We start from the raw sequence: 10,020 nt of genomic DNA, 5'->3' as shown, positions 1-10,020 counted from the left end.
TCCTGCTGACTTGGGTTTGCTGTGGGTACCTTCAGGTCACTGACTCCCTCATTCTTGTTTTCCGCTGAATCACTTGGTGACGCTAAGGCAAAGCATGTAAATGCTAATGCAAGTGTGAGTACAAAGGCCAGTGACTCCTCCGCAGACCCCTGCTCCTGCCTTACTCACCACAGATCGCTTGTACCTGCTGGGATTCAACCATGACGCCTGTTCTAGGACATTGCCAGCAGCTACTCACTGCCCTATATATGAACAACGTGCAGATGTGACAAAATACAGGCGGTTTTGTCTGGATTCGCTGTTTTTCCTCTCAGTTTCTGTGTCACAAGATTTCCTCACCTCTCCCACTCCTTTCCATCCTTTCAATACTCGGGTTGCTGTGCCAGGGCTGCGCAGCCCAGGACCTTGAGGGAGCTGCAGGTCAGGGCTCCCCTATGGGGATACCTGCTGGGGGTAGGCAGGAGATTTTAGGGGACGTTTTTTCTGCTTCTTGCAGCAGAACCATCACGGGATATGGTTTACAGCTTGGGAGACAACAGCAGGGCATTGCCTGAACACAGCTGTTGCCAGATCAGTTGGCCTCGGGAAACCAGCCAACCTTTTCTCAGTTTTCTGGGGCGCTCTGGTTTGCCCATGAGATCAGAATTTGCAACGTTAGATAAGCACAGATAAATAGACTTTATCTGTTTCTAATTTGAAGAATCAAATGTTTACCCAGGTCTCAGTGCCTGTCTGGGAGACCAAGGCAGCTTCTCTGTTTGTGGCTCCAGCGGTGCCGGGAGTCAGGGCTGGTGCCGCATTTGAAAAATCTTCTCTTTTTAAGCAGTTGAGGGGCTGGGGCTGCTGCTTGGGAAATGTCTGTATCCTCCCTGCAGGCAGATCGATACATTTCAGCTCACTGCGCTGCAAGTAACTTCTCATCGTACATTAAGAATGAGGAAAATAAAAGCCAAGATGGATGTTATTTTGGTTTTGCTTTTATTTTGAATTATTTATTGGAAAGTCACTGCTGTCTTCCTTCTCGTCTGGAGACAAAATGGCTTTGTCTTTGGTGGATTTTGCTGTTGAAAAGAAACGAGGTCTTCCTAGTTTTATTTCCCTCATCGACTTGCTTCTTGGTACTGAAGTGTAAATCTGGGGTCTCCAAAATTTAACGAGATGCTCTCCTGTGTTTGTCTCCGAATGCAGACAAAGTCCCCACTGGTGCTGGTGAAGTCACACCTTGTTGGTACATTTCTAACCAGTTTTATAATGACATTGCAGGTGAATTATATGTGCTACGAATGATTGCTAGCACATAAGCAGATATTGTTATGGAGGGTTATAATTAATCTACAGACTGTCATTTTAAGCATTTACTAATTAGCTAGTAAATATATTAATCCTTTAAAAGTGAATTCTTAATATGAAGCACTATGGGGCAAAAATTCAGCAATTTGCTCCACTGTGAATATGAGCTTGGAAAATCAAACAATCTTTTTTTGATGTTTTTCTTTCTAAATTCAGGTTATCCTGAAGGGGAGGATAAAGAAACTGGCCACCAAGATGGTAATCACTAGCGGGAATGAAGAAGATAAAGGCAGTCAAGAAAAGGAAAGCAAAGAAGAAACCATCTTGGCCATGCTTGGAATTATTGGGACAATTCTGAACCTCATTGTGATCATTTTTGTGTACATTTACACAACGTTGTAAACTAGAAGGCACGCAAATAGACCGGATAAGACGACCATTAGGAGTGACGACAAACATTGCTGGCTAATGACAAGTTGTTTAATCGGAATTGACTCTGTATTATATTAACACATCATAAAAGCACTGCCCGCAGGCAGCGAAGGCTGAAGCACAATTAATTTAACAAGACTTTTTCACACAGTAACAAGCTTAACTCTTTTGTCCTGCCCTCTTCCTTTCCGTTTGGGTTTCGGTCTGGGGGAAAATGACTGCAATTATGTAAGTTGTAGCTCTGAAGAAATCCACCCGGGATTTGTTGTTTTAACACAATTTAAGAAAAAGAAAAAGAAACTATACACTATATACGATTGAAATGTATACTGTATACCCGCAAAGGTTGAACTCGAAGATAGCTTCATAGCACAGATCACGTGTCTGTTAGGTCCAATGACTTTTTCTCTTGGTTTCTGCTTTTACTTACATTGAATCTGACAAGCTTTTTATTTAGAATGAACATATGGTGCAATCATGAAAAAAACAATTCGATTGAGCAAGGTCTGCCCAAACCCGATAAAATGTTGGGAGAAATATATTACATGGTTATTTTTCCTTTCTCATTTGCTTGACATCTGTGTCTGTTCATACCAATGTTTATAAATATATATTTTTAATAAATGTGCTATATTTTTAGCATGAACCAAATATTTGGAGACGCTTGTATTCATGCAGCTAAATTTTGTTTGATTAAGTGCCCTTTTTGACAATGGATGTTGTTTTTCTCAGCAATTCTACAGCAGTCTTGTTTGCAGCCCTCTCACTGTGGTCTGAAGCCCGCTCGCATCATGCTCATATGCATGACTTGAAGTTGGAATGTCAGCTGAAAAGCATTGCTGCTTAATACGGGAAATAGCAAAACACTGTAAGGTGACCTTTGGAGACTGGTTGCAGAAAGAAGGCTCTATTTATAGTTTTAAAAAAATAGAAATAGAAAAAGAAAAAAGCAATCAAAGGAATATTGAGGCATCTTGGACGGTATTACAAAATCCACAGAATTTATGGCTTTCAAAATCTGGTCACACTCTCCGAGTACTTATACTGAGAGAAGTGAGCAGAGGTTTATGCCTTTGAAAAGAGAAATTTAGAGAGCCTGTAGTGAGGGGCTTAAGCGAAATCCAGACTGTAAATAGAGAATATATTTTAAATGTGAGGATCATTAACCCTTTCTGCTCTCTGACATGTGCTCTAACTGAGGTGGGTGCAGTGAAACTCTCTGGCTTGTGTGCTTGGCAGGAATGTACAATGTGGATGATCACCGTTCTTCTTCAGAGTTCAGTACCTATAATATATGAAGCATTAAAATTATGAGACCTCAGTTCTGCCTCAAGCTGCCTGAGTACGTTGCCCATTAACTCTGACATAGCCTCTTAAAAAATAGGTCAATTAATTGTTTACTGACTTGTGGCTTGAATCGCATCCTCAGATGCACAAGGGAGGCCGCTATTGAAGTTGGCTGGAGCTGTAAAAAGTTCGATCCTGGAGTCTCATTGATTTTAGTGATTGGCCCTGTCCCTCTGGAATCAGTAACGAGATTTTCACTGGTTTCCAGGGGCTAGGAATGGTCTCAAAAATACAGAATTTCATTGCAGGATGTAAAAGCAAGCCTGGAAAACCCCAAGGGGGACCTCTTGTAAGCAGAGGTGTTTGGTCTCTTGTGGTATCATGCATTCAATAACAAAACCATTAGGAGAAGGGAAAAGGTCAGTAAAGAAATTAAAATGAAATCCAATATGAAGACTGAAGGAAAAAGGAGTAAAGATAATCCTCTGTTAATGAAAACTTGACAAGGTGAGAGAGGTGAAAAAATGAGCAGAGATCTGAACAGGCAGAGAGAGCAGCACAGAAGGAAGGTGCCAAGCATGTGGGGGAGGTTGAGAAAACATTTGTGCTTGGATGGTGCTGGTAGAGCTGCAGTTTTGGAGAGTGTGAGAAACATCAGTGGCACAGTTCAGTGGAGCTGAGAGAGGCTGATCTGGCTTCTTTATTTATATTTATTTATCGATAATTCTAAGGAATTAGCAAACTCTGCCTTTTGAACACTCTGAATGAAAAAAAAAATTGGCTAAAATATATTTGCCTCCATCCTTCAGTTCTTCTTCAGGTGGAGCTGCAGCACGTGGCAGTGACACTGGTGCTCATGTCCCACCCCTGCACGCCCTCCAGGTACTTGGCTACTCCCAGGGCCCCTGGTGCTGGTGGGATCCTCTCTGAACCTCGTCCTCCAGCACACACTGAAGCAACCTGCCTGAGGCTCAGACCTGACTGCAAGAGGGGAGGCCTGGGAAAGGGGGCATCCGAATCCAGAGATGAGCTCTGATGCCTGACAGTTCTTGGTTTCTCTCTGCATCAGATGATAACACCGATCACCTTCCTGTGGGCGTGAAGATTCTTAATGAATGAATTCTCATTAAGTACTTCTATGAATATTTAGCTCTGCATTGTAAAACAACACGCTTCTAATGTAAAGTAGCAACTCATCACAGTTGCCGTCCTTCAGACATGGGCCAGCATCCTCACGAGGACAGGCATTGCAAAGAGCCCAGGCGTGCTTAGGCCATACTGGTGGACCAGAAAGCTTAAGGACTCTGTGTTTATTCTGCCTTTCCCAACAGAAAGCCCATCTGAGGAGGAGTTTCCAGCTGTGTCTGTACCGCATTTCTCCTTACAGCAAAGGATCCTGTGAGGCTTAGTGTGGGCAGTGTGTCTGGGTACTGACAGCGCTGTGTGCTCCAGGCTTTGCCACGGGGATTTTACTGCACCCTGAAATAGGAAGAAGGGTTTATCCCATCTCATAAAAACTTTAACACTTAATAATTTAATTTTACAGGTTTCTGTTCGCAGATAGTTCTAGAAATATCCTGAGGCAAGTACTTCTTAAGTAGATTCATTAAGTATTCATTTAAATAAAAATGAAGAGTTTCCTTCGAGGGCAATTTCTTTACCTTTTATTTGGTATTCATGAACAGTGATATGGGAAAGGTATGTTTCCAGGAATGGCTGTGGAAGGGAAATGTTTTATTTGAGGATCTGACAGTACTCCTGCCCAGGCAGCTGCACGCAGGCCTGAATTCAGCTGGAGCCAAATTGCCCTCGTGCTTTTTTATGTGAGCAGTTTTCAGCATGCACCTATAAGAGGTATTCACCGAGGTAACATATATATCACGGATACCCTATAGCCAGAAACTGCAGTATAAATAGTTGAATATAACTTCTCATTGCAGGTGCTGAGTGGTAAATCTGCTTTGGCAAGGAAAAAGCTAATAGTCTTATTTTTGGCTTGACTTGTAGGTAATGCAAATAGTTTCCAAACAAAATTTTTAAATTGAAATATTACTCCATTAGTGGCAGGAACTTTCATTTGAGTAGAAGGAAATGAATATCCAATATGTTAGTAAGATATGAAAACATCTCCTTTTGCTTCTGTCAAATAAGAATACCTTTGAATTTTTAAAGTATCCTATGTAGTTCGATGGTTTGTGTTATGGGAGCAAAAAACCCTTTTCCTGAGGTGACAGGAAGGTGACATTCTCCCTGCTGGTGCCTGTGTTTAGCACAGCAGTGTGAGTAGAGAAGACTTTCAAGAAGGAAGAAGATAAAACTATTTAAATCACATTATGCACACAACAAAATGTGTGCCAAAAGAAGACAGACAGACAATTGCCCCCCTCACTGGTGCCTATAACTGAAAATTCACCATCTCACGAATCACATCTCCATGCAGGAAGATGCCTTCTCGTGTGCTGGCTGACAGGGCGGTCTTTCCAATCATCTTCCTTCTGCTCCTTCTGCTCGCAGCTCATCACAACCTGGGACGGTTTTTACTGGGAGCCTCTGGAAGCTGCTGATTTGGTTTATTCTGGTGTAAAGGTCTATATGGGGCAGAGTTTTATTATTTTGAGGTCAGTCAGTAACCATTCACGTTATTGTCTGATAATCTAGAGGGTGCTTTGCTGGTTGAATTCCCAGCCCCATCCCTCCCCGGGCCCACAGGTAAAGTTTTGATTCAGGAGACATCCAAGTGCAAAAAAATCTTCAGTTGCATTGGGATAAAACTTTAGTGAGAAGCATTGCTTTAGTCCAAGCGTCTTACATTTCCACTTAATCTGTATCCTGGAGCTCAATGCAAATGCCCCAAAGTCCCATCCATGTCAGGAGGTCTCATAATTTCTGAGTGAGAATTGACATTTCAGGGTGCATTGTGGGATAAGCAGGGAACTTGGCCCATAAAGGGGAATGGGGATAAAGAGTAAGTGAACTAAAACTCCAGGGAGGCAGCACTGCAGAATTTACTAATCAAAGAGCTTGAGGTTTGGCTGGAGTACTTTTACTTTCTGGCTAGCCAGTATTTTGGAGAAAAAATACTATTGCTTCTTGGAAAGTTTCTGGAAGAAATCTGTCTAAATGAAAGAAAGAACCTCGTTGAAAATGTTTCAGCAGCAATTTCCAGCAGCAACCGTCCAAAGAAAACACCAACCAGGCCTCTGTGCAACTCTGGCTTGATTCCCAAGAGGGCTTTTTTGGCATCCCAGCAGCACACTGCACATATCTGTGCACACCTCTTGTTTACTGAGAGGCTTTGTCTTCTTTGGAGCAGAGCGCATGGATTTACAAAGATTTACAAATAGTACCTTATGCAGTCACCAAAAAGCCCTGCTTTTCACCTGCATTTCCAGCAGAAACCCTGCAGACCCTGTAGCTTTCCTTCCTCACCGCTGATCCAAGAGAAACAAAACCTGTTCAGCATGGAAACCTCCACGCCAGGCTGAAATCCCACGAGCACCCGTATGCATTTACCCACAGATGAATCATCTGGTATCCAATAAGACTCTTTGTCTTAAGCATTAGGTTTGCTCATTTGCATTCACCTGGGGACTCAGTTGATGAAAGGCAATTTGTAGGGTTGAAAGCACCCAACTGTTTCCAGTGATACGACTTTACATAACATAGCTGTTACCTAGAAAGGTGCCTGTTCATCCCGAAATGTGCTGTTTTGTGGCATGTGCATGGCACAGGGTCCTCCATGCATGGTCTCTTCCTGACAGATCATCCATGACTGCAGGGGGGGTGGGTTTGGGCTGTAACTGGCCTCTGTATTGGGGTTTTGATCATAAATCAAGCTCTGTAGAGCAAAAAGACATCCTGCCTTGTTCATAGAAGGTACTTAGATATGTTCACAGCACTGGCATCCCTTCTTCTGCAACCAGTACAAATTCAGCTCAAGATGATCCATGCACCACTCCTGAACCTCTTCTTGGCAGCTGTAGAGTTTCCTCCCACCTGGGTGAAGAAAACAGCTTTGGTCTTCCTCAGTCTCCTAGAACAGGGAGTAAAGTCCCTCCTGCAAGACAGCGGTAGCAGCAGGAGCATCTATTTCTCGCTGGCAACAACCAGATCACTTGCCTGGAGTGCTGATGGGGACCCTTTTCCCTCCCGGCATCCTACATAAACGGGGAAATGCCGGTTTATTACCTGGTCTCTGGGTTCTCCACTGGCTCAGTCACCAGTCAGATTCAGGCAGACTTGGTTTACGATGCTGAGCTTTTGTCATACTCAAATGCCTCTGAGAGATGGGTCTTCAGGAATAGATTAAAGACCCTGATATCTTAATTTGGCCTTGATATCATGAAGGTCTTGCCATAAGTCTCAAGGGACTCCAAATGGGAGCTGGGTGAGCCAGAGCTGGTGCAGAGGCTGGCTGCTTTCCACAGGACTTACCTACTTAATGAGCATTGATATTATGATGGATTGATATTGGTGATGGGTTAATGTAATAAAATGTTTGTGTAGCAGGGGAGTGTGATTTCTCACCTTTAGTTCCTGCAAAATCAATGGGAAAGGCTTTATAAATAATTCTGGCTTTGTCAATTTAAGATATGGATTAAAATTTACTATCTATGTTTTCAAATTTTAATGTGCTGCTTTTTTTCCCTTACCAATCAATTCAATTTTAGTTTTGCAGATGCTGTTCTTATTTCTGTAATAACAATGGTTAATACAAAGATGATGGTATTGGATGCATAAGGAAAGGATGAAAATGATATTGTCAATGTTTTATTAATTTGTTACTGTGGGCAGGAAAATAAGGCCAGTGGTTTTCTTTGCATCCAGTGCACATTGTTAGCAGTAATTTTATAATACTATGATACCATTATTTCTGGAGCCTAAAGGAACTCTGTCGGATAAATATTCATCATTTAGAGCTTTGCATTTTCAAACAAATGTCAGCAAACAGAGAAGCATATAAAATGTTTTCATTAGCTAAAAGAAAACCATGTCAGACGTATACGTTTTTAGCAGATTCAAACTCAAAAGTGAGACCACACAACTGTTGTTCTTACACCAGATCATAATCGAGATGCTCACTCTGCTAAGACCATGCCTGTACATAAATCAGACTAAGGGGCTAAGTTCCTTTACAGTTAATATGCATATGAATATGTATGTGCAGGTTTGGGGCATTAGCTGACGGTTAGCTGACAGTTCGGCTATAGCAACAACACAACTAATCAGACAGGGGAAATACGAAATTCCCTGTACAATGAGCTATTTCTCCTTGCCTCATTGACCTTATTTTCAGCTGATCTGTTTGAGACTGCATGATTGATGGGAATGATGCTAAAGTCTGCCTCATGTAACCAATGAAAGAATCAGGACAATGAGGGAATATTCAATTTATGTGTTCCAGCAGAAACCAGGCGTCTCCCTAAACTGCTTCAAAACAATCTCAGTGCTGAATGTTTTACATTTTCCTTTATACAATTCAGCATCAGCCAACACTCATTAGTGGCTTTATCATATTTCTATTTGATTGTAGAATAATATTTATGTACAGTTTCACTGAGCTGTACAAACACGAGCGAATGGATTTCGCATCCTTTGTCGCTTTTTTGTGAGCATCTTTCTAGTACATACTGATCTCCTGTTTTAAAGATCAAGAAGAGAAACATATTCCCATCCTCAGCGCAACATACAATTATGCAAACCTCACTACAAGTTTAGGTAGAAGCTATAGGACCATTTATGCAAAATGGGGTTTTATTTCTCAAGGCTGTTCTTGCAGCCAGCCTCAAGTGACCCTGATACTGTGCTGAGTACAACAGTCCTACAAGATTGGGCTCTTTTGATTTTGGAAAAGAAGAGTTCATCTGCCAAAATCCTTGAAGTCTTGCAGCCAGCCTCAAGTGACCCTGATACTGTGCTGAGTACAACAGTCCTACAAGATTGGGCTCTTTTTTGATTTTGGAAAAGAAGAGTTCAGCTGCCAAACTCCTTGAAGCAGAGCATTGCACCGCCTTTGAGATTTACAGAGCAAGACAAAAATCTGATGACTGCAGGAGGTGCTCAGCTCCTGGCCGACTTTCCCCAGCAGGCAGCAGCCCTTGGTGCACCCTGACAGAGTGAGTGCCCAACGCCCTCTACACTTGGTGAAAGGCAAGAATAACTTTCAGACAATTAACTTTCCAAAATTTGAAATATCACCATCACTAATGTGCCTGGTTCCACCGGTGCAAAGATGTAAATTAACACCAGAGCCATTAGCAAGGCAGTCACCAAACAGTACCATGACTCAACACAGAACCCTCGCTGTTGTGTTTTGGTGTTAAAACACCCAAACCTGGGTCTTTCCTCTCACTTCTGTGATCTCTCCCTATCAGGGCTGCTGAGAAACTGCTTTTTTCTACCCACTGTGCATTTGCTATTCTTTGAAATTATTTTTAACCTTAGCTGAAGCAAAACCCTCAGTAGTTCAGAGGTTGTCACGGAATGGCATTTAGAAACAATTGTTTAAGCAATTTGGTTTTATGTGTTTTGTTTTGGCTGCTTTCCTTTTCTTAATAGAAAATTAATCTCGGACTGAAAAGTTGTTTCAGATTAAAATCAAAACTCAGTTCCAAAAAGCTCTACTACTTTGCCCACTTTTAACCTGAATGATTTTTCATTGGCATCAAAGAAATTCCATGGAGAATTAAAAAAACCCAACTTTTTGTTGAATTAATACCTTTTCACTGAAAACTACCTGGATGACAATGTTCAGACAAACTCTCTCAGTCATCAGTAGTTCTTGTGTACGTGGTAGAAGGCATCAAATAAAGATCCCTAATGCTCCCTGATTTCTTCAGTTATGTTTTCCTGTTTCTCCCCTTACATTCACAAAGAGAGATGAGACCTCCTAGAGCCAGCAGCAAACCCCACAGCTCTTGTGCTTTAACCCCACCTTCACAGTTTCCTCCTTGAGGTGTCCATCCCCTGCATATGGGGTCCAAATAAGAGCCTGTGTCCGGGCAGACGGAG

At 42.1% G+C, this 10,020-nt stretch overlaps 1 long non-coding RNA gene across 1 annotated transcript in view; it reads left to right on the top strand.

Annotated features, from left to right (window-relative positions):
* The window catches only part of LOC104547941, a 26,624-nt gene extending 24,606 nt beyond the window's left edge, over window positions 1–2,018 (top strand). The window contains exon 2 of the long non-coding RNA XR_728198.1: window positions 1,507–2,018. This is a non-coding gene — a long non-coding RNA (uncharacterized LOC104547941). The remainder of the gene's footprint in view (window positions 1–1,506) is intronic.
* Window positions 2,019–10,020: the final 8,002 nt, after the last annotated feature.

Source organism: Mesitornis unicolor, unplaced genomic scaffold, assembly GCF_000695765.1.
Source record: "Mesitornis unicolor isolate BGI_N332 unplaced genomic scaffold, ASM69576v1 scaffold6671, whole genome shotgun sequence".
Lineage (NCBI taxonomy): Eukaryota > Metazoa > Chordata > Aves > Mesitornithiformes > Mesitornithidae > Mesitornis > Mesitornis unicolor.
The sequence above is the reverse complement of the archived record's forward strand: the minus strand, read 5'-3'. Positions and strand labels throughout refer to the sequence as shown.